This window comes from Stenella coeruleoalba (assembly GCF_951394435.1).
Source record: "Stenella coeruleoalba genome assembly, chromosome: X".
NCBI classification, from domain to species: Eukaryota; Metazoa; Chordata; class Mammalia; order Artiodactyla; family Delphinidae; genus Stenella; species Stenella coeruleoalba.
Window position 1 is genome coordinate 98,011,581 of NC_137152.1, and position 25,825 is coordinate 98,037,405.

The 25,825-nt window shown below is 38.4% G+C and overlaps 1 protein-coding gene across 7 annotated transcripts in view; it reads left to right on the forward strand.

Annotated features, from left to right (window-relative positions):
• Positions 1-25,825, forward strand: part of LOC307180253 (uncharacterized protein) — a 1,346,125-nt gene that overhangs the window by 148,314 nt on the left and 1,171,986 nt on the right. The gene's annotated exons all lie outside the window — the stretch shown is intronic.

Sequence of the window (25,825 nt, forward strand, 5' to 3'; positions counted from 1 at the left end):
AGGATGCTTCTTTTAAAGGACTAGGTCATCTCCTAAGAGCTAAGCATGACAATCATTAAAAGGACAGGCTCCCTAGGATGGTTCTGAGGCAACAGTCCAAGACTTTTTATTGATTTCAGGATCCACGTAATCAAGACGTCAAGTGTAAGTAATTCTGAAAGTTATGGAGAAATTAACTGCTATTTTATACTCATTCTGTAAAAAGAAAAATTTGTAACACTAAAAATATTTTTTGGAAAAAAACATCGCAAATAATATCTGGATGTTATATTTATGGAAAATAATACTAATCTCATAATGGTAAAGAGGGATTTTTTTCCTTTCACCAAAAGGAAAACCAAATTTGAAATGTTTTTTTCCCTCTGTCTCACCACAAGAATGGAGCATGGTGTTGCCATAAATCATTGGTTTAAATTTGGAAGGCAATGTCAAAAATCTGTAGTCCAAAATCCTCACTATAAAGACAGCAAAAATGAGGCAGAATCCCAATCTGAGGTCTAGAGTTGGTTTTAACATTTGCCCCCCGATGTGATCTTGGAACAGTTACTTATCATTTCTAGGCCTCGGTTTTATCATCTGTATAGTTAGAGTTCATCCCCTACCTTTAGTCAAGGTTTGTTAGATAGACGGAATGAGATGGGATTATATAATATTTAGGATATTAACCATTTGTTGAAAATGTTTTCTTAGTTTGATTTTGCTTTCTAAGTTGGTTAATATTTCTAAGTATGTAGTTTTTCATTTTCATGTTGTAAAATGTAATATTTCTTTTTCTTCATTTTAACATCATAAGTTTACAAATCTTTTCTCATCCAGAGATAAATTTTATACTTTCTTCTTTTTGGAAGTCTCCTGAATGTTTACATTATACTTACTCCTTAATCCATTTGGAATTAATAGTGACACATGGTGTTAAGATTAAAATCTTAGTTGATTTTTAAACAGGTCACCTATAACACCATATGTTATGTAATTATTCCGCTCTATAAGGATGTGTGGCTATGTACCCTTTAACGCTTTCTATAAAGGTAGAAGAGATGCAAGAGAAACGCATATTCTCCCATAATTTCAGAGCTGGAAATGCCTTTAGATATTGAATCTAAGACTATTTTTTATTTTAAAAATTTTATTATTTAATTTTATTTTTTTAACATCTTTATTGGAGTATAATTGCTTTACAGTGGTGTGTTAGTTTCTGCTTTATAACAAAGTGAATCAGCTATACATGTACATATATCCCCATATCTCCTCCCTCTTGCGTCCCCCTCCCACCCTCCCTATCCCACCCCTCTAGGTGGTCACAAAGCACCAAGCTGATCTCCCTGTGCTCTACAGCTGCTTCCCACTAGCCATCTATTTTACATTTAAGACCACTCTTTCCACTCTTTTTTTTTTTTTTTTTGCGGTACGTGGGCCTCTCACTGTTGTGGCCTCTCCCGTTGCGGAGCACAGGCTCCGGACGCACAGGCTCAGCGGCCATGGCTCACGGGCCTAGCCGCTCTGCGGCATGTGGGATCTTCCTGGACCGGGGCACGAACCCGCGTCCCCTGCATCGGCAGGCGGACTCTCAACCACTGTGCCACCAGGGAAGCCCTCCACTCTTTTTTAAACTGGGAAACTAAGGCCTAGAGCTGCTAACTGGCTTCCCCAAGGCCATGCCACTTAATGGAGGAGCCAGGACTAGGACCAATCTCCTGACCTTTAATCTGAAGTTGAAACAGACCTTATATATGCAACTTTGGCCATCTTATTTCCTACTGGACATAAACAATATCATAGGACACCAACATCAGACACGATCATTCCAAGACCATGTTGAAAGGAGACAAAACAAGGCAACTTTAATTTTGTTTAAGCAGGGACAAAAAGAAGGTCACACATTACTAAAAATCCCCCTCTCTTGGCTAAAATGAGTGTCTACCACTTCTTTACCAATTACATCCTTATCCTGGTTCTAGTCTCCTCTCCCTATAGATAAGATTTATTCAAATACCAATCACAGAATTGCCCCTGCTATCTAAAGGCATCTAATCTAGAGCAAACCCGTTTCCTTGAAAACGTCCCAAAATAACTCAACCAAACCCCAACTCCTATAACAGGTTCTTTCTGACAGTTGTTATCGAGACATCACATGGTTCCCCCGTGGTGTGTGTTCTCCCTCACTGCAATGAATAATAAACCCAACTCGCTCAACTGCAGGCATGTTCTTGTGATCTTTGGCTGGAGGACACTGACAATGTAAAATATTCCCATTTTTACATTGTAATATATTGACTCAACCAAGTGAGTCAGGAGGCATTGCAATTTGTAGGCTCTTCTCAGAAAAGGCTTCTCAGAGGAGGGAGGACTTGGACTCAAAAGCTGGGCAACATGTCCTGACTGAGGACAGTAGATGCAGGATGTTGTCTCCATGTGGGCCTTGTTAAAATGGGCTCATAACCCCAGTGGGTCCCTGGCTATAAAAAAGCCTGAGCCTTGGGGTAGGCTAAGGAAGCAGATGTTGCTTCTGGCCAGAGGGCAGACCTGGGTGATGTGATGGAGGTTCCTGTGGTGAGGAAGGTGCCTAATAGGGCACCCCCATTTCCTACTGCATGCTGTGACAGGGCTGCCTCGACTCTTCCTTAGCAGAAGCACATGCTCCTGGGTAGATGGGTTTTTTCCACCTATGAAAGCAGAGTATTTCTGCTTTCTTCACCTCCTCCTATCTCTGTACATTCTTTTTTCAGAACTCTCCACAGGACCATCACTATTCACTTTAGAGGAGCTAGCATGTTACAAAACAAACAAAAAATGAAAACAAAACAAATCATACAAGTATCTTTCCAGGTCATGAAAAACTGGGCTGTCCACTTGAAGCTATAGGACAGACACTCCAGACCCTACTTATAAGCATTCACAGAGAACATATTAAGCACCTACTATCTGCCTGGAATTATGTTAGGGCTTGGGGGCTCACAGGTATCTAAGAACCATGGCCTGTTCTGGTTCATGATCTAGAGGGTTTGACAGACACTTGGACAATGATGACACAAGCTGTCAAGTGCTATAACAGGGGTAAGCACAAAGTGCTAAGGAAGCATGGGAGAGTGAATGATTAGCTGGGGCTGGTGGGTGGCGGGGAGGAGAGGTGAAGGAGGTGGGCTGGTGCCTGGGAAAGTGCTCAAGAGGGGGCATTTCAGGAGGTCCTGAAGCTAGAAGTTCAAATGGCAGTAAAAAGGGGTGGCAGGGAGGTTACTACAGGCAAAGGAAGCAGCATGAACAGTGGCAGAGGTGTGTGAGTGTGTACCTGTCCAGGGAATAAAATGGCAGGAGCACTGGTTAGAGTGGCAGAAGGGCCTTTAAAGTAGAAAGGGCCATGAATGCTTTGGTAAGGAGTTTACCCTTTGTCCTGAAAAGTAGGTCGACCTCCCAAACAAACAACCATTGAGATGGTGGTAGAGTTAGCAGAAGAGTTTGTGGTGCATGTAGGAATGAGTAGAGTCAAGAAAAGGTCTGCTAAGGCCCTCCAAGGTCTTTCCAGCAAGTTTTAGTGTCCACACTTTTCCTCTTTATAGAAATACTACATATTTTTTGTAGAACAGATTAATAAAACAGATAAGCCTAAACAGGGAATCAAAAATCATACATATCTTGCCCATACAAATGAATAAGATAATAAGTCAATAGGAAAATAAGCTAAGGACATGGATACATAAATCACAGACAACTACAAATGGTTTTTAAACATATGGACAAATGGCTTTTGAACATATGGACATATGCTCAAACTCAATGTAAGTTAAAATTATATTAATCATTAGCATTTATTAAATACTTATAGGTTGGGCACTATTTTAAACATTGACATAGATTAGTTTATTTACTCCTTGTAACAACTTTATGATGTGAGCACTATTAATTATCCATCTTTTGCAAGTTAGTAAACCAAAACATGGAGAGGTTTAGCAACATTCCCAAGGCTACACAGCCAGTAAGGAGCACAGCCTGAATTAAGAAAATAAAAATCACCCTTAATTTCACTAACCAGAAATGATCACTCTGCTACTTAGTATATAGTTCAGTTTCATTTTTCCAGGTTGGTAAGAAACTGTAATTCTTTTTTTTTTTAAGTGTTAATTTAGGGCCATTTTAGTTTTGTTTTGTTGTTAATATTTATTTATTTATTTATTTGGTTGCACCAAGTCTTAGTTGTGGCAGGTGGGCTCCTTAGCTGTGGCTCACCAGCTCCTTAGTTGTGGCATGCAAACTCTTGGTTGTGGCATGCAAACTCTTGGTTGTGGCATGCATGTGGGCTCTAGATCCCTGACCAGGGATCAAACCCAGGCCCCCTGCACTGGGAGCGGGGAGTCTTATCCACTGCACCACCAGGGAAGTCCCAGAAACTGTAATTCTTAATTCCCCTCTTTGATTAGAGTTTCCCAGTGTCCAACCCTTAAATAGGAAGTTGGCTGTTGATTGCAAATAAATATACTTTATCATGTTAAGAAAGCTTTCTGTCCCTCTGTTATTAACAGCTGTGCGGCTTAGGGTAAACTTTCTGTATGGTCCTCAATTTCATCTTAAAAAAGAGAATAGTTACCACCCCACAGGATTTTTGTGAGTATTTAATATGATAATATACAGTGAACATTATCAGAATTAAGGTTTATTAGTGAGGTTTTTCAGGGTCTCCTCACTTTCTAAGCATGCAGTTTAAAAAAAATTTTTTTTATACAGCAGTTTCTTATTAGTTACCTATTTTATACATATTAATGTATATATGTCAATCCCAATCTCCCAATTCATCCCCCCCACATTCCCTCCTTAGTGTCCGTACGTTTGTTCTCTGTATCTGTGTCTCTATTTCTGCCTTGTAAGCCAGTTGATCTGTACCATTTTTCTAGATTCTACACATATGCGTTAATATACGATATTTGTTTTTCTCTTTCTGACTTGCTTCAGTGTGTATGACAGTCTCTAGGTCCATCCACATCTCAACAAATGACCCAATTTCATTCCTTTTTATGGCTGAGTAGTATTCCACTGTATATATGTACCACAGCTTCTTTATCCATTCGTCTGTCGATGGGCATTTAGATTGCTTCCATGACCTGGCTGTTGTAAATAGTGCTGCAATGAACATTGGGGTGCACGTGTCTTTTTGAATTACGGTTTTCTCTGGGTTTATGCTCAGTAGTGGGATTGCTGGGTCATATGGTAATTCTGTTTTTAGTTTTTTAAGGAACCTCCATCCTGTTCTCCATAGTGGCTGTATCCATTTACATTCCCACCAACAGTGCAAGAGGGTTCCCTTTTCTCCACACCCTCTCCAGCATTTTGTTTGTAGATTTTCTGATGATGCCCATTCTAACTGGTGTGAGGTGATACCTCATTGTAGTTTTGATTTGCATTTCTCTAATAATTAGTGATGTTGAGCAGCTTTTCATGTGCTTCTTGGCCATCTGTATGTCCTCTTTGGAGAAATGTCTGTTGAGGTCTTCTGCCCATTTTTGGATTGGGTTGTTTGTTTTTTTAATATTGAGCTGCATGAGCTGTTTATATATTTTGGAGATTAATCCTTTGTCCACTGATTTGTTTGCAAATATTTTCTCCCATTCTGAGGGTTGTCTTTTCATCTTGTTTGTAGTTTCCTTTGCTGTGCAAAAGCTTTTAAGTTTCATTTGGTCCCATTTGTTTATTTTTGTTTTTATTTCCATTACTGTAGAAGGTGGGTCAAAAAAGATCTTGCTGTGATTTATGTCAAAGTGTTCTTCCTATGTTTTCCCCTAAGAGTTTTATACTGTCCGGTCTTACATTTAGGCCTTTAATCCATTTTTACTTTATTTTTGTGTATGGGGTTAAGGAGTGTTCTGATTTCATTGTTTTACATGTAGCTGTCCAGTTTTCCCAGCACCACTTATTGAAGAGACTGTCTTTTCTCCATTGTATATCTTTGCCTCCTTTGTCATAGATTACTTGACCATAGGTACGTGGGTTTATCTCTGGGCTTTCTATCCTGTTCCATTGATCTATATTTCTGTTTTTGTGCCAGTACCATATTTTCTTGATTATCGTAGCTTTGTAGTATAGTCTGAAGTCAGGGAGTCTGATTCTTTCAGCTCCACTTTTTTCCCTCAAGATTGTTTTGGCTATTCCGGGTCTGTTTTGTCTCCATACAGATTTTAAGGTTTTTTGTTCTACTTGTGTAAAAAAAAAATGCTACTGGTAATTTGATAGGGATTTCATCAAATCTGTGGATTGCTTTGGGAAGTATAGTCTTTTTCACAATATTGATTCTTCCAATCCAAGAACATGATATATCTCTCCATCTGTTTTTGTGTCATCTTTGATTTCTTCCATAAGTGTCTTATAGTTTTCTGAGTACAGGTCTTTTACCTGCTTAGGTAGATTTATTCCTAGGTATTTTATTCTTTTTGTTGCAGTGGTGAATGGCATTGTTTCCTTAATTTCTCTTTCTGATCTTTTGTTGTTAGTGTGTAGGAATGCAAGGGATTTCCGTGCATTAATTTTGTATCCTGCAACTTTACCAAATTCATTAATTAGCTCTAGTAGTTTTCTGGTGGCATCTTTAGGATTCTCTATGTATAGTATCATGTCATTGCAAACAGTGATGTTTTACTTCTTCTTTTCCAATTTGTATTCCTTTTATTACTTTTTCTTCTCTGATTGCCGTGGCTAGGACTTCCAAAACTATGTTGAATACTAGTGGTGAGAGTGGACATCCTTGTCTTGTTCCTGTTCTTAGAGGAAATGCTTTCAGTTTCTCACCATTGAGAATGATGTTTGCTGTGGGTTTGCTGTATCTGGCCTTTAGTATGTTGAGGTAGGTCCCTCTATATCCACTTTCTGCAGAGTTTTTATCATAAATGTGTGTTGAATTTTGTCAGAAGCTTTTTCTGCATCTATTGAGATGATCATATGGTTTTTCTTCTTCAGTTTGTTAATATGGTATATCACATTGATTGATTTGTGTATATTGAAGAATCCTTGCATCCCTGGGATAAATCCCACTTAGCATGGTGTATGACCCTTTTAATGTGTTGTTGGATTCTGTTTGCTAGTATTTTGTTGAGGGTTTTTGCATTGATATTCATCAGTGATATTGGTCTGTAATTTTCTTTTTTTTTTGTACTATCTTTGTCTGGTTTTGGTATCAAGGTGATGGTGGCCTCATAGAATGAGTTTGGGAGTGTTCCTTCCTCTACAATTTTTTGGAAGAGTTTGAGAAGGATGGGTGTTAGCTCTTCTCTAAATGTTTGATAGAATTCCCCTTGAAGCCATCTGGTCCTGGACTTTTGTTTGTTGGAAGATTTTTAATCACAATTTCAATTTCATTACTTGTGTTTGTTCATGTTTTCTATTTCTTCCTGGTTCAGTCTTGGAAGGTTATACCTTTCTAAGAATTTGTCCATTTCTTCTAGGTTGTCCATTTTATTGGCAAAGAGGTGCTTTTAGGGCTTCCCTGGTGGCGCAGTGGTTGGGAGTCCGACTGCTGATGCAGGGGACGCGGGTTCGTGCCCCGGTCTGGGAAGATCCCACGTGCCGCGGAGCGGCTGGGCCCGTGAGCCATGGCTGCTGAGCCTGCGCCTCCAGAGCCTGTGCTCCGCAACGGGAGAGGCCCGTGTACCACAAAAAAAAAAAAAAAAAAAAAAGAGGTGCTTTTAGTAGTCTCTCATGATCGTTTGTATTTCTGCAGTGTCAGTTTTTACTTCTCCTTTTTCATTTCTAATTCTATTGATTTGCATCCTCTCCCTCTTGATGAGTCTGGCTAATGGTTTATCAATTTTGTTTATCTTCTCCAAGAACCAGCTTTTAGTTTTATTGATCTTTGCTATTGTTTTCTTTGTTTCTATTTCATTTATTTCTGCTCTGATCTTTATGATTTCTTTCCTTCTACTGACTTTGGGTTTTGTTCTTCTTTGTCTCTTTCCTTTAGGTGTAAAGTTAAATTGTTTATTTGAGATTTTTCTTGTTTCTTGAAGTAGGCTTGTATTGCTATAAACTTCGCTCTTAGAACTGCTTTTGCTGCCTCCCATAGGTTTTGGATCGTCATGTTTTCATTGCCATTTGTCTCTAGGTATTTTTTGATTTCCTCTTTGATTTCTTCAGCGATCTCTTGGTTATTTAGTAACATATTGTTTAGCCTCCTTGTGTTTGTGTTTTTTATGTTTTTTTCTCTGTAATTGATTTCTAAATCATACCATTGTGGTCGGAAAAGATGCTTGATGTGATTTCAGTTTTCTTAAATTTACCAAGGCTTGATTTGTGACCCAAGATATCTCTTCTGGTGAATGTTCCATGAGCACTTGAGAAGAAAGTGTAATGTGCTGTTTTTGGATGGAATGTCCTATAAATATCAATTAAGTCAATCTTGTTTAATGTATCCTTTAAAGCTTGTGTTTCCTTATTTATGTTCATTTTGGATGATCTGTCCATTGGTGAAAGTGGGGTGTTAAAGTCCAGTACTATGATTATGTTACTGTCGATTTCCCCTTCATGGCTGTTAGCATTTGCCTTATGTATTGAGGTGCTTCTTTGTTTGGGTGCATAAATATTTACAATTGTTATATTTTCTTCATGAATTGATCCCTTGATCATTATGTAGTGTCCTTCATTGTCTCTTGTAATAATCTTAATTTTAAAGTCTCTTTTGTCTGACATGGGAATTGCTACTCCAGCTTTCTTTTGATTTCCATTTGCATGGAATATCTGTTTCCATCCCCTCACTTTCAGTGTGTATGTGTCCCTAGGTCTGAAGTGGGTCTCCTGTAGACAGCATATATATGGGTCTTGTTTTTGTATCCATTCAGCCAGTCTATGTGTTTTGCTTGGAGCATTTAATCTATTTACATTTAAGGTAGTTATTGATATTTATGTTCCTATTACTATTTTCTTAATTGTTTTGGGTTTGTTATTGTAGGTGTTTTCCTCCTCTTGTGTTTCCTGCCTAGAGAAGTTCCTTTAGCGTTTGTTGTAGAGCTGGTTTGGTGCTGCTGAAATCTCTTAGCTTTTGCTTGTCTGTGAAGATTTTAATTTCTCTGTTGAATCTGAATGAGATAGTTGCTGGGTAGAGTAATCTTGTTTGTAGGTATTTCCCTTTCATCACTTTACTATGTCCTGCCACTCCTTTCTGGCTTGGGTAGTTTCTGCTGAAAGATCAGCTATTAACCTTATGGGAATTCCCCTGTATGTTGTTTGTTTTTCCCTTGCTGTTTTTAGTATTTTTTCTTTGTATTTAATTTTTGATAGTTTGATTAATATGTGTCTTGGCATGTTTCTCCTTGCATTTATCCTGTATGGGGCTTTCTGTGCTTCCTGGACTTGATTGACTAATTTCTTTCCCATATTAGGGAAGTTTTCAACTATAATCTCTTCAAATATTTTCTCAGTCCCTTTCTTTTAGTCTTCTTCTGGGACCCCTATAATTCGAATTTTGGTGCGTTTAATATTGTCCTAGATGTCTCTGAGACTCCTCAATTCTTTTCATTCTTTTTTCTGTATTCTGCTCTGTGGCAGTTATTTCCACTATTTTATCTTCCAGGTCACTTATCTGTTCTTCTGCCTCAGTTATTCTGCTATTGATTCCTCGTAGAGAATTTTAAATTTCGTTTATTGTGTTGTTCATCATTGTTTGTTTGCTCTTTAGTTCTTCTAGGTCCTTCTTAAGCGTTTCTTGTATTTTTTCCATTCTATTTCCAAGATTTTGGATCATCTTTACTGTCATTACTCTGTGTTCTTTTTCAGGTAAACTGCCTATTTCCTCTTCTTTTGTTTGGTCTGATTAGTTTTTACCTTGCTCCTTCATCTGCTGTGTGTTTTTCTGTCTTCTCATTTTGCGTAACTTGCTGGGTTTGTGTCTCCTTTTTGCAGGCTGCAGGTCTGTAATTCACGTTGTTTTTGGTCTACCTCCAGTGGCTAAGGTTGGTTCAGTGGGTTTTGTAGGTTTCCTGATGGAGGGGACTGGTGCCTGTGTTCTGTTGGATGAGGCTGGATCTTGTCTTTCTGTTGGGCAGGACCACGTCTGGTGGTGTGTTTTGGGGTGCCTGTGACCTTATTATGATTTTAGGCAGCCTCTTTGCTGATTTGTGGGGTTGTGTTCCTGTCTTGCTAGTTGTTTGGCATAGGTTGTCCAGCACTGTAGCTTGCTGGTCGTTGAGTGGAGCTGGGTCTTAGCATTGAGCTGGAGATCTCTGGGAGAGTTTTTGCCATTTGATGTTATCTTGAGCTGGGAGGTTTCTGGTGGAGCAGTGTCCTGAACTCGGATCTCCCACATCAGAGGCACAGACCTGACACCTGGATGGAGCACCAAGACCCTGTCTGCCCCCTGGCTTTTGGGAAGTCTGAGGTCTTCTGCCAGCGTTCTGTAGGTGTTCTGTAGGAGTTGTTCCACATGTAGATGTATTTCTGATGTATTTGTGGGGAGGAAGTTGATCTCCACGTCGTACTCCTCCATCATCTTGAAGGGCTTTATCGTACCATATTCTTTTGATGACTGTAGCTTTGTAGTATAGGTTGAAATCAGGGAGTGTGTTACCTTCAGCTTTGTTCTTTTTCAGGATTGCTTGGGTTATTGGGAGTCTTTTGTGTTTCTATACAAATTTTAGAATATTTTGTTGTAATTCTGTGAAAAATGCCTTTGGTGTTTTGATAGGGAATGCATTAAATATGTAGATAGCTTTGGGTAGTATGGTCATTTTAACAATATTAATTCTTCCAACCATGAGCACAGTATATCTTTCCATTTATTTATGTCATCTTCAATTTCTTTCATCAGTGTCTGAAAGTTTTTAGAGTATGGGTCTTTTACCTCTTTGGTTAGATTTGTTTCTAGATATTTTATTCTTTTTGATGCAGTTGTAAATGAGATTGTTAAGTTTTCTTTCTGATAGTTTGTCGTTAGTGTATAGCAATGTGACAGATTTCTGTATGTTTTGTAACCTGCAACTTTACTGAATTCATTTATGCTAATAGTTTTTTGGTAGTGTCTTTAGGATTTTTTATATATAGTATCATGTCACCTGCAAACAGTGCCAGTTTTACTTATTCCTTTCCAATTTAGATTCATCTTATTTCTTTTTTCTTTTTCTCTGTTTTCTCTGGCTAGGACTAGGACTTCTAATACTGTGGTGAGTAAAAGTGGTAGAGTGTCCTTCATTGTCTTGTTCCTGATCTTAGAGGAAATGCTTTCAGCTTTTAACCGTTGAGTATGATGTTGGCTGTGGGTTTGTCATTTTGCCTGTATTATATTGAGGTATGTTCCCTCTATATGTACTTTGTGGAGAGTTTTTACCATAAATGGCTGTTGAATTTTACCAAGAGCTTTTTCTGCATTTATTGAGATGCTCATATGATTTTTATTCAACTTGTTAATGTGGTTTTTCACAATGATTTTTTTTTAATAGATATTGAACCATCCTTGCGTCCCTGGGATAAATCCCTCCTGATTATTTTACTGTATTGTTGAATTTGATTTGCTAATATTTTGTCGCCATTTTTACATTTATGTTCATCAGTGATAATGGCCTGTAATTTTCTTTTCTTGTTTTTTCTGGTGTGTTTGTCTGGTTTTGGTGATGTTGGCTTCATCAAATGAGTTAGTCAGCATTCCTTCCTCTTCAATATTTTGGAATAGTTTGAGAAGGATAGGTGTTGACTTGGGAGACTGTACATTCCTAGGAATTTATCCATTTCTTCTAGGTTGCCCATTTTATTGGCATATTAATTGTTCATAATAATCTCTTATGATCCTTTGTATTTCTGTGGACTCATTTTAACCTCTCTTCTTTTGTGATTTTATTGATTTGGGCCCTCTCTTTTTCTTCATGAGTCTGGCTAAAGTTTCATCTATTTTGTTTATCTTTTCAAAGTACCAGTTTTTAGTTTCATTGATCTTTTCTATTTTTTTTTGGTATCCATTTTTGCTCTGATCTTTATGATTTCTTTCCTTCTACTCATCTTGGTTATGGTTTGTTCATTTTTTTAGTTCCTTTAGGTGTAAGATTAGGTTGTTTGAGATTTTTCTTGTTTCCTGAGGTAGGTTTGTATTGCTATAAACTTCCCTGTTAGAACTGCTTTTGCTGCATCCCATAGATTTTTGGATCATTGTTTTCCTTTGTCTCTAGGTATTTTTCAACTTCCTCTTTGGCTTCTTCAGTGACCCACTGGTTGTTCAGTGGCATATTGTTTAGCCTCCGTGTGTTTTGTGGGTTTTGCAGGGTTTTTCTTGTAGTTGATTTCTAGTCTCATAGTGTTGTGTTGGAAAAGATTCTTGTGATGATTTCAGTCTTCTTAAATTTACTGAGACTTGTTTTGTGGTCTATCATGTGATCTGTCCTGGAGAATGTTCCATGTTCACTTGAAAAAATGTGTATTTGGCTGGTTTTGGATGGAATGTTTTATATATATACACACATACATATAGATCTATTAAGTCCATTTGGTCTAATGTGTTGTTTAAAACCAGTGCTGCCTTATTTTCTGTCTGGGTGATCTGTCCATTGATGTAAGTGGGGTGTTAAAGTCCTCTATTATTATTGTGTTATTGTCAGTTTCTTCATTTGTGTCTGTTAATACTTGCTTTGAGTATTTAGGTGCTCCTGTTTTGGGTGCATATATATTTACAGTTGTTATATCTTTTTGTTGTATTGATGTTTTTATCATTATGCAATGTCCTTTGTCTCTTGTTACAGTCTTTGTAAAATCTATTGTGCCTGATATAAGTATTGCTACTCCAGCTTTCTTTTTTTTTCCATTTGCATTGGATACCTTTTTCCATCCCCTCACTCTGTACCTATCTTTGGATCTGAAATGAGTCTCTTCTAGGGAGCGTATAGATGGGTCTTGTTTTTTCTTACATTCATACACTCATTGTCTTTTAATTGGATCATTTAGTCCGTTTACATTTAAAGTAATTATCGATAAGTATGTGCGTTTTGCCATTTAAAAATTGTTTTCTGGTTATTTTTGCAATTACTGAAACAAGAACAAAGGATTTAGAATATTACATAAACTTGATTGATGAAGCAGTAGCAGGGTTTGAGAGGATTCACTCCAATTTTGAAAGAAGTTCTACTGTGCGTAAATGCTATCAAACAGCGTTGCATGCTACAGAGAAATCCTTCATGAAAGGAAGAGTCAAACAATGCAGCAAACTTCATTCTTATTTTAAGAAATTGTCATAGCCATCCCAACCTTCAGCAACCACCACCCTGATCAGTCAGCAGCCATTAACATTGAGGCAAGACCCTCCACCAGCAAAAGATTACCACTTACTGAGGCTCAGATGATGGTTAGCATTTTTTAATAATAAAATATTTTTAAATTAAGGTATATACATTGTTTTTTAGACATAATACTGTTACACAGTTAATACATCACAGTGTAGTGTGAACATAACTTTCATATGCACTGAGAAACCAAAACATCTGTGTGACTTGCTTCGTTGCAATTTTCACCTTATTGTGGTGGTCTGGAACCAAACGTGATATCTCAGGTATGTCTGTATCTATAAATGCAATGCTTGTACTGTTATTTTGAGCAAACTGTTATCTGAGAATAAGAAAGTATTTTACCTTCATTTATTCCTTCTTTGATGCTCTTCCTTTCTTTATGTAGATCTGAGTTTTTGACCTCTATTATTTTCCTTCTCTCTAAAGAACCTCTTTTAACATTTCTTCCAAGGCAGGTCTACTGGCAACAACTTCCCTCATTTTTTGTTTATATGAGAGAGTCTTTATTCTTCAAATATTGTCTCCATTCTCTTCTTGCTTGCATGTTTCTGAGGAAAAATAAGATGTAAACTTTTTTTCCCCCCTCTTTCTGGGTAATGTGTTTTTTCCTCTGGCTTCTTTCATGATTTTTTTGTCTTAGGTGTAACATCTTCAAACTACAGAAAACCAAGGTGTAGGGATTTTTTTTGAAATTTATCCTGCTTGATGATCTCTGAATTTCCTGGATCTGTGGTTTGGTGTCTGACATAAATTTTGGGAACTTCTTGGTCATTATTTTTTCAACTATTTCTTCTATTCTCTGTCTTCTCCTTTTAGTATTCCCACGATGGATACGTTATCTTTTGTAATTGTCCCACAGTCCTTGGTTATTCTGTATTTTTTTTGTTTTTCAGTCTTTGTTCATTTTTCTTTTCAGTTTTTGAGGATTCTATTGATGTATCCTCTAGGTCAGATTCTTTCCTTGGCTGTGTCCAGTCTACTAATAAGCCCATCAAGGCAGTCTTCATTTCTGTTAGTGTTTTTGATCTCTAGGATTTCCTTTTTGGTTCTTAGTATTTCCATCTCTCTGCTTACATTGCCCATCTGTTCTTGCATGTTGTCTACTTTATCCATTAGAGCCCTTAGTATATTAATCATAATTGTTTTAAAATTCTTAGTCTGATAATTCCAACATCCCTGCCATGTCTGATTCTGATACTTGCTCTGTCTCTTCAAATTATGTTTTTTGCCTTTTGTTATGCTTTGTAACTTTTCCATGATAATCAGACACAATGTACTAGGTAAAAGAAGCTACTGTACATAGACCTTTAGTAATGTGGTGGTTGAGGTGTTGGGGGAGGGGATGCATTCTATAATCCTATCATTAGGTCTCAGTCTTTCAATGAGCCTATGCCTCTGGACTGTGAAATTCTCATGGTTTTTTTCTCCTGCCTTAGGTGGGACTAAATGACTAGAGTGGGCTGGAGTTGGGTATTTCCCTTCTCTAGGTCAGTTAGGCTCTGATAATAGCCCAGCAGGTTAGACTCTTGCTAGTTTCCCCTGAGGGCAGGTCTTTCCAAGAAGAAGAGTTCTCTGGGTATTTCAAGATGGTTCCTTTTCCCCTTCCCTTCTCAGAGCCTGAGTGGATTTTTTTCCCCTGATATTTACTGTGGGAACCTGGTTGAGCTGCTGGAGATAAACCTCACCATATTGTGGGCCCACCTATGACTGGGACCTCTTGGAATTTTTAACTCAAAGTTTCCCACACTGAGACTTCAGCAGTTCATTAATTGTAGTTCAGATTTTCCTACCCTGGCACTGGTTCCCAGGGAGGGTGGTTTCTGCTCATGAGTCTCTGCTCTAGTAAGCTACAACTCCCTGTATTTGCCTGTATGTCTTTCCAGTCTTGGGGGCTGAAGTTTTCCCTGTGTCCTCCCCTCTCTCATGGATCCAAGAAGAGTCATTGCTCTTTTAGTCTGTTCAGTTTTTACTTGTTGTTAGGATGGAGTGGCAACTTCCATGCTCCTTGCATGTGAAACCAGAAGTCTGAAATAGAACCTTTACAGAGGTAATCAAGTTAAAATGGGACATTATTCCAATGTGTCTGATGGGTGGGCCTTATTCTAATGTGTTTGATGTCCTTCTTAGGTTTTTTTGAAAAACAGTTTTTTTGAACTTCACTTGACTCCTTTGTTTCCATATCTCTATTGAAATTTTTCATCTCTTCGTGCTTATTGTCTTTTTCACTTGTTCCTTTCATATATATCATAAATGATTTAATGAGTTCTTTAACATCACATAAAATAATCATAGTTATTATAAGTACCTCTCTGATAGCTTCAACATCTGAGCCATCTCTGATTGCTTAATCTGTTGACAGTGGCCTGATTTTACTTCTGTTTACTAGTTTTTGATTAAATGGTGGAGATAATGTAGAAAAAGTATAACTTTTTAGGAAGAAGAGGAATGGGCTTCCTCTTCTTCTTTTAAGCCATTAATGTATGGTTGAGTCAATGTAGTAAGGAGTAAGGTGGATTTAGGTTTTCTCGTTTATTTTTACCTTCAGGGCATCACAGTCTTCAAATTCTTCTAGCAGTGGGCTGTTATTATCTTGTACTTACAGTAGTGGCTGGATTACCAGATAGTTTTTTCTCAGTGTTTCAGTCATCCCTGGATGCCTTCACCAAAGGCGGGAGGGTCTCTCTCCATTCTCTTTCCTGTCCCACAGTGGTAAACTACTGTTTTTTATTGCTTGTGCTCTGCTAATTGTGTTTGGGGGTAGTTCTCTGTTGTTCTGATCCAGTCTAGTCTTAAGAAGACCCTGTTAGTTTACCAGTTTACAGCTTTTATAACAACTTCAACTCAAATCTGCAAGCTCAGGGGAGAAATCTCGATTAAAATTCAAAGCTCTCCTTCCATCTTTATCCTGGAAACTGCATCTCAGTGTTCCCCACATTCACACGAACTCTAGTTCTTTTGTCTTCTCATATTCTCTGTCTCATAGCAACAGGAGTAGTTACATCTTTTTAGAAGTATGTTCTTGAATCCAAGAAGGCTTCATGGAGGTAGTTTTACTTGAGCTGGGATCTAAAAGGTGGCCAAGGTTTCTATAGGCAGAAATGAGTAGACAGCGAATTCCAGAAAGAGCCATAACTGAGAGCAAAATATAGTCAGCATTGGAAGAGGTATGGTGTGCCCCTCTAGGATTGTAGTGATGTTTGAGGGTATCATCTAGATGATCACAGAATTCCCTGATGCATAAATGTAACTGTTTTGTGAGACTTGGGGCCATATTTGTTTCCAATGCTGGTGAAACAGACCATACTATTTATCTAAGTGTAGTGTTTGGGTATATGAGCCTATCATATCATACTCTTTCTCATTTTCATCTGCCTGCAGTGCCCCAAAGGAATAGCCCCATATTCCAGAGAGGAATAATTCTGGGAAAAATATTCATAAGAGAACATGAATTCAGTTGCATAGATTGTGAAACACCAGTCATTGTCCTGTTTTTTTGTTACAGTGTAAAATATTGTACCCATTTAAATCTGAACTAGAAACCAAAACCCAAGAAAAATTATGAGCATCAATTTGTGTAGAGGCTAATCACTGCAGTACCATATTGTGTCCCATTCTTTTCTATGTCACCTCCACCCATCTGCCCATCTATGTCTATTGGTAAGAACAGTGAAGGGGGAATGAAAACTCTACTAAGGTGAAGAGAACAAAACTCTTGTTCATTTCTCCTCAGCTGCTCAAAAACAAAACAAAACTTCAGAAGATGGAAATAATTCATTATCTATGTTTCCTGGATTTATTTTGTTTATCCAAAGCAATTTATCCAGATTAACCTTCCTTATACTCCTGTGGTAGTTGATTATACCATCAGGAAAAAATGCTAAGTTTTAAGAAAATATTTGTTGTTTAAAGCTTATAAGAAGTAGGCTTGAGAAAATAAATTATGGTTGTAATCCAAATCAAACTACTTCTTTATCACCTGGCATTATTACCATTTTTGTTTTAATGCTTTTAAATTAGTTGGTAGGTGAAGAGAGTGGGTCACACACCTTGGTGTAGTGATATTGCTGGGAAGGTGTCACCTTGATGCAAACAAAACCTCCTCATCGATGCCGAAATGGAGCTATGATATGAGATTAGGGGAATTCCTGCAGCTTTATGTATTGAAGCACATTATATATTTATGTCCAGATCTAAGTTTGTTTCAAACCTCTTTTGCTGTTCTCTCTTTGGCTCTGCCAACTGAATGGGTGAGGGATTCAGTCTCCCATGCTAGGGCTTCTCCTAAGGAAAAGAGATGGCACACTTCCATTTTGATATAAATAGGCTGACTTTCTGTTTCTCTAAGCCTCCATTTTGTGTACTGAAAGAAAAACAAAAGGATACAGCCGATGAGGTCCATCCCTCTAGCATATGGTACAGAGCCAAAGATACACTGTGTGTGATTGTTTTTGTTGATACTTGGTGTGCTTATAAAAAAACAATAGCAAGCTTTCATTAGGTTTTAATTTTGTAACAGTTGTAAGCACCTTACATTTCATTTAATCTTTCCAATAGCCCTGTAAAGTAAATACTTTTATTTTCATTTTGTAAAGATGGGGAAACTGAGCCTCAGAGTGGAAGTGAATTGTCCAAGTCACACAATGTTGGAGCTGGAATTTTAGCACAGGCAGTCTAACTATAGATTCCATGCTCTTAACCGGGGATTGGCAAATTTTTCTTTAAAGGTCAGATGGTAAATGTTTTAGGCTTTGCAGGCCATATGGTCTGTGTTGGAACTACTCAACTATGCTGTTGTAGCACAAAAGCAGCCATAAACAATATATAAATTAATGGGTATAGCTGTGCTCCAATAAAACTTTATTTATAAAAACAGGTGGATAGCAGGATGTAGACTGTGAGCTGTTTGTTGTATTGCTTGTTGAATTCTGCCCTTTAACCACTATGAAATACTGTCACATTATTAAGGATTAATAAGTCATGAGTAACCAAGGTATTTTCCTTGTTCTTTTATGGAGATATACAGTGCTCTTAGTTTTGTAGAATAAAAAACCAGAAGGATACTTAGCATTTGTATTCTTTGGTTTATAAAAATATTTCCATATTTATATCTGCATATACATCTATCTATATAAATGTATATACATAGATGTGGAAGGTGCACATATACGTAGATGTGCGGGTGCATGCAGGGGTGTGTGTGCATATGTGTGCGTGTGTTTGGGATATATATAGATATACACACAATATATATACACACTTTCTATATTTTTATATGTGTAGAAGGACATCCATTAAAATGTTAATTGTGGTTATCTCTTGGATTGAGTTGGGTAATGTTCTGAATTTTCTTCTATAAAAGTGACTTTCCCAAGTTTTCTATAATGCATATTTATTACTAACTGGAATCAGATCAAATTAAAGTTACAAAAATACATTTATCAAGTTTTTTTTCCTGGGCAGGAGGCAGAGGAGAAAAGCAGAGAAGGCATAGCATTGGGTAGAAGCTAGAACCAGGAGAAATAGGCTGCTCAGGAACCTACCAAGGTTTAACAGATCTGACAGTATGAGTTTTTGATTTTCAGCTCCATATATATCCTTACTGTCTGATCTGTGAAAATGAATAAGGGCCTTTAAAATGGTTTTCTTTTTCTACTTATCATGATATCAAGTTTCTTTTTCAGCAGGCACTGAGAGACATTAGAAGAAATTTTTTACTTTCTGGTTCATGTATAACGCACACAATAGGCTCCTGCAGGACCAGTAGCTTCCCCAGCGTCCAGCTCCTGTAGTGTGGGGTGGCTTCTGCAGTACGTGGGATTCAGCAGCTCCGAGCTGCTGAAAGCTTCCTTTGGTAACCCCCTCTTAGGTGGTTTCGTAGTGAAGTGTCTATGATGAGATACTTCCCATGAACCCGCATGAGAGTGAGTTTCTGACAAGTTCCAAAGAGCAGATTTCTAACAAGTTTTACTGATGTGGCACCACAGCAACCTCTCTGTCATTTGGTTAGCCATAGTTAGCTCCTCTCCATCAATGTCTGGATCTCAGACCTGTTAGAGGTGGGTTATGGGGGTAAGGAGGAACTCTTCCTTGGGCATTCTGTCTTACCCTCGGGATAGTGATTGCTTCTTATATGTGCTATTTCTATACTTAGAATTGTCTTTACTTCTTCCTAGCGAATCCCTAGTTACTCCAATCTCCTATTATAATTATAATTCTTTATATTAAACTTGTTAACATTACTATGTCATTTATTTCTCCTTTGTGGACCCAGGCTGATACACCAGCATACTGAATATGGCTGCTTAGGATGTCTAAGGACCAGGAGACATTCTTCTTAGGTAACCAAGAGCGAGCAAATGAAAATGGGAAAGTGAACGTTGACCTTTCTGACAGATACAGAAGGGCTAAATCAGGAGTGGGTTTATAATCCAGAACCAGGTGCTGTTGTTCTTATTTTCTGAGTTGGATGAAACTGCTCGCAGTCTTTCCTTGATACCTTTCACATTGCCTAACTGATATGGACTTTATATCTTAAAGTTAGTTTCATGCATGTGGTTAAATACCTTTTTCTAGAATGGGAATTTTATAGAATGGCAAATATAAGTTTGGAGCCAAGCAGATCTATTTGAGTCCTGGCTTCATTATTTACTAGCTATATGACCTTATATAAATAAATTAGTCTGAGTCAGTTCAGTTTCCCCCTTTGTAAAATGGGAACAGTACTACCTACGTAACTTGTTATTGAAGGATTAAGAACAATGAGTATAAAAGCCATAATATGGTGCTTCATACATAGTAATTGCTAAGTAAATGGTAGCTAGTAATTATTGTTGTTATTGTTCAGTGTGCACAGAAAATTACTCTTTAAGTAGATGCAGAGAAAACGAGGAAGCAAGAGTTTTGATCTCGAAGCTGGACCCACACATTTGTCAGGAGCAGATTGTAACATGGCAGTGTGAAAGACTTTCCCTTAGCCCCTTTCCTTTCAGGAAGACCCACATCTATAGCCTATAATTGGACAGTGTAGAGTCAGGATGGAGTCCAAGGGCAGATGTTGGAAGCAGCACTGGTCCTGTTAGGTCCTGACTTAGCTCGGTGTGTTTATGTGCAAGTGAGAGGGGCTGGCTCTCACTTAAAGGGTGATAGTGATTGAGTACTGATCATATGATACCAATAGCTATGACTCCTACTGCTCTCTGCATGAGTAGGCTTGCTCTTGATACAGATTCCCCTGATTTCTCGGGAATAAGAGAGGGCTTATTTGATATGCATACCAGGATGTGTATATGTGTTGCGGTGGTGGTGAGTATCTTTTAGCTGGGCTCCTGCTGTGATTGACTCTTCACAACTACAACAAAATGTGCATGTTGCTTGGCTCCCTTTCATGTCTCTCTGAAACAAGACAGATTCCCATTCTTCTTGCTTGGGACCACGTCCTGGCTGAGCTTCTGGTATGTCACATCTGCCTTTCTGTGTGTGTCTGTCTGTCTCTGTACTTGTCAGCAACATTCATCAGTGGAAGGAAGAGCAGAAATGAAAGGAGCTTCTGCAGTTGCAGCTCTGTGGATGACTTTGGCCGAGCCTGGCTAAGTAGACTATGCCTGGATTAGGCTGGTTTTCCATGGAGGTAGAGTAGGTGATTTTTTTGGATTAAGTTATTAAGGACTCCTGTTAACATTTATTGACTACTTCATCTGTGCAACATTCTACACTACATGTAAACAAATTATCTAATTTTAAACCTCAGAAGACTACTATGAAGTAGGTGCTATTATTTTTGTTTTGCTTTTCTTTTTAAAGATGTTTTATTTCTCTTTTTATTCATGAGTTGGAAAGGCTTTAAAACTTCTCCCTGAGAACAAATTGTTTGCTTAAAAGTACAACTCGCTACAGAGATCTGGTTTTTATTACTAAATCAAGTAGGTTCTGTTATCCACTTTTATAGATGGGAAAACTGAGGCTCATGTCAGGTTATTTATCCAAGGTCACACAGCTAAAAAGTAGCCTTCATTCACTGACTTTTTTGAGCATCTCTTATGTACACGGTGCTCTTCCAAGTGGTAGAGAAATAACAAAACAAAAGACAAATATCGCTGCCCTCATGGAGCTTACACTTCTAATGGTAAAAGACAAATAAAAATTGAAATCTTATACAGATGACCCTTGAACAACACAGGTTTGAACTGCATGGGTCCACTTATATGTGGATTTGTTTTAAAAAAATATGTGCTACAGTACTACATGATCCATGGTTGGTTTAATCTGTGGATATGGGACCACAGATGTGGAGGGCCAACTGTAAAGTTATAAAGTAGATTTTCTTTCTTTTTTTTTAAAATTATTTGGCTGCACTGGGTCTTTGTTGTGGCATGCAGGATCTTTAGTTGTGGCATGCTGAATCTTTAGTTGTGGCATGCGAACTCTTAGTTGTGGCATGCGGGATCTAGTTCCCCAACCAGGGATTGAACCTGGGCCCCTGAATTGGGAGCACGGAGTCTTAGCCACTGGGCAACCAGGGTAGTCCCTATATGTGGATTTTCAAGCGTGCGGAGAGTCAGTGCTCCAATCCCTATGTTGTCAAGGTTCAACTGTATAGTAATAAATGTTGAGGAGAAATATAAAGCAGAGAAAGGGGTACAGGGAATGTGTGTGTAGGATTGCAGTTTAGAGAAGGTGGTCAGAAAAGATGTCATTGAGAAGGTGATATTTGAGTAGAGCTTTGGAGGAGGTGAGAGAGTGAGCCATGAAGATATCTGTAGGGAAGAGCATTCTAGGCAAAGGGAACAGAATATCAAAGGCCTTTATGCAGGAATATTCATGGAATGGTCAAGGAACAACAAAGAGGCCAGTGTAACTGGAGCACAGTGAGCAGAAGGGAGAGTAGGAGGTGAGATCAGAGCGGTAACAGGATCTGGGCTGTATAGATCCTTAGAGCCATTGTAAGGTTTTGGCTTTTACTCTGAGACTGGAGGGTTTGGGCAGAGGAGTGATATGTTATGATAGGCTGATCCTGTTTTAAAAAAAAAAAAGCCGTATCTGTTATATTGAGAATAAACTGAGGAAAGGGGTTCTAGTAAGGAGGAAATAACTAAGTAATTTGTCTAAACTTTGAGTTTAATAAACACTGAATGTAGGACTGGATCCAGTGTTTTGTGGGGTGTGAGGTTTTATACAACTTTGTGAGCCTTCTTTAAGTGAAAGAATTCAAAAATAGGTGTGAATGTGAGCTTTTTCAATTAAAAAGAGAGAGGGACTGGGAAAGGGTCTGTGTAAGTAAGGGACTCTGAAGCATAAGCTTCATTAGCTTCACAAGTAACTCTGCCTGTAAGTGAATTACTATGTACCAGACTCTCTGCTAGGCCCTGGAAACAAAGGGATGGATAAATCAGTGATTTAGACTTAACACCTGGACTGTTGTAAAGCCATCTATCTGGCTTTCCTTATCTCCTTCTCCTTCAATCTGCCCAGCATACAACTAGAAGATTTATTTTCCTGAATCACTTCTTCATCACTATATACTCCCCTTTTAAAAAGCCTCTAATTGTCTTTCCATTTTGGTTTTCCATTGCCTGAAGGAGTTTTTACATTCTATCAGGCATCAGAATCGGTTTGCCGGGTGGGTGGGTGGGGGTACTTGTTCAAAATGCAGATTTCCTGGCCCCAGCCCTAAACCTACTGAATGAGGGTTACGAAAGTTGGGGCCTATAATTCATTTTAAACAGTCTTCCCCAGGTGATTATGATGCAGATGGCTATACTTTATAGTTAATGGGCTAAGGCCAAAGCTCCTTAATATGGAATATCATCCATGATCTTGACCCAGCTGCATCTTTCCTATTCTTAACATAGACCCCCGCATTCTAGCTATTGTCCCCCAAACATGCTTTACACACTCTCGACTCTATAGAGCCTTTGATCACTTTGTCCCATCTGGCCGGAATGCCTTTATCGCCTCGCTGCCTCTCCAAACCTTAGCCATTCCTTGAGTGCTAGTTCATATCTAGTCTTTCTTGGTGTCTTCTCTGACCCAAGAATTCACATCCTCCAAGCTCCCAGAGTACTCATCAGCAACCTTGTCGTATTTATTGCGTTGTTTTACTTCTCAGACATGTCTTTTACCTTAACCAGACCGTAAGCTCCCTCAGGGTAGGGTCTGTTCCTTTACCTTTTTGTATCTCCCAAGGGCCTTACCCAGTACTGAGTAAGCAGAAAAACAAGAGGAGGCAAGAAAGAGTGTTTATGTTCATAATGGACCATATTTTTGTCTTTATATTCCCATTTAGTAGAGCATAACAAATTCCCAAACAACTACTTTTTGATGAACAACACAGATTTGGTTCATAAATACAGGTTCCAAAAATACATTGAGGATGAAAACTTCTTTCACTCACATTCTCTCATTACAGGAAGATACTGGGTGATATACTACTGGATACTGGCTGCTGTTTTAGTAAATATTTCAGAAATCAACTTATTCAGTGCTATTATTTTTACATTTTTATCCAAGGTTGTATTTCATGATTTGTTGCTCTTAAAGGTGTTGATCTGCATGCTGAAATAGTTCAGTCCTAGGCTATTTGGAAAAAGGAACACCACCACCAAAGTATACCTAGAGATTGCACTGGGATCTGCTAAAGGTTGACATCACATTTATTAGTGTTTAAGGTAAGGTGATGGTTCTAGAGTCATTCTCATTAAGATGTTCAGGCAAATGAGTATATGGTCATCCCTTAAGTATCCTAGAGGGATTGGTTCCAGGACCCCGCATCCCCCACCATAGATACCAAAATCCATGGATGCCCAAGTCCCTTATATAAAATGGCATAATATTTGCATATACCTATGCACATCCTCCCATATACTTTAAATCATCTCTAGATTACTTACAGTACCCAATATAATATAAATATAATGTAAATGCTATGTAAGTAGTTGCCAGCATGTGGCAAATTCAAATTTTGCTATTTGTAACTTTCTGGAATTTTTTTAAAAAACATTTTTGATCTATGGTTGGTTGAATCCACAGATGAAGGACCCGTGGATATGGAGGGCCAACTGTAATATCTACATTTTTTAAAGGAGGGCAAACCTTAGGCACAGGTTAATAAACCATGGTCAGGCAGTGAGGTTGTAATATTGCTGGAAGTAGAGCTTATGGAGCCTTGGTTTTTCTATTTCTATAGAAGAGGCAGCATAGTTCAGTACACTGATTTTCAAACTGTTTTTTAGAGTCTTAATGTTCTAAAAAGTTGCTCTGAGGGCCACTGAGGGCAAGGGTCTGGTGGTTAGGGCTGATATTGTTGTGAGAGAGAGAAGTATTTAAGTTTCATTTGGCTTCTGTCTGCATCACAAACGGTAGAGCTAACCATGGTAAGAAGGAATCCAATGTCAAGATAAGAGTGGATATATGCATATATATAACAGATTCACTTTGCTGTACATCTGAGACTAACACAATATCGTAAATCAACTATACTGCAATAAAAATTAAAAAAAAGAAATAGAACAGTAAGATGAGCTTGTGACCTTAAGTTTCTTGGCCCAGACAGTTTATATCCCAGGAGACTGAACAACGGATGGGATTATAGCACTGCTGTTAGAGTTCTTTAAGGAATCATGAAAGTGGACTAGGCCCATAAAGAAACTGGGAGAGGAGCATATACTGACCTGATTTTCAAAAGAGAGAAGGTAGAGTCTGAACTATAGGCTCATAAGCTCAAATTCTAGAGCAAGTAATATTTTAGAACATTACTAATGTTTTTGAACCCAAGTTTGTGTGCCTGCCACACAGTGAAGCCAAACAAATTGAAACGTTGGAGTTTGGAGCAGAGCAAGGTTTATTGCAAGGTCCAAGCAAGGAGAACAGGCAGATCATGCTCAAAAGACCTGAACTCCCCAATTGTTTTCGGGAAAGAGTTTTTATAGGCAAAATTTGTGGGGAGGGCTGCAGGGTGTGTGACCTTCCTCTGATTGGTTGGTGGTGAGGTAACAGGGTGATGTTCCAGGAATCTCAATCATCAGCCTTCTGGTTCTGACCATTTTGGGGTCCAGTGCTTGTGCTCAGCCTGAAGTTACCATCCTCTACCTGGATGGGGCCTTAGTTCCTGTAGAACAACTCAGAGACGTGTACCAGATTGTTATGTATAGCCCTTGAGGAGGAAGTAGGACTCTGCTCTATCGCTGCTGTACCACTGTTTCTTTCTGCATTTCCTCACTCTGCTAATTAGTAACTTTTTGAAACTGCCCTTTGGAACTCAGGGAAGGTGTAGGAGGCTGAAAGTCCCTTTCTTACAAACAAGAAATGGAGAACACGGAAAGGCTCTTGTAACCAGGAGGGCCCCACAGGGTCCTGCTTGGTTTGACTAAGAAGACAGTTATCAGTCAGGGTTCCAACAGGAAATGGATGAAACATTCAAAGGGATTAGGGGAGAGAGTTTAATGAAAGAACTATTTACAGACATGTGGGACAGAGTTAACTACAAAAAAGGCAGTTTCATATGGTTTAACTTAATAGAACCAAAGCTAGTGTAACCAGAGCAGAATGAGTAAGGGGTGAGAGGTATGCAGGACCTTGTGGCCATAAAAAGTCATTGAAAG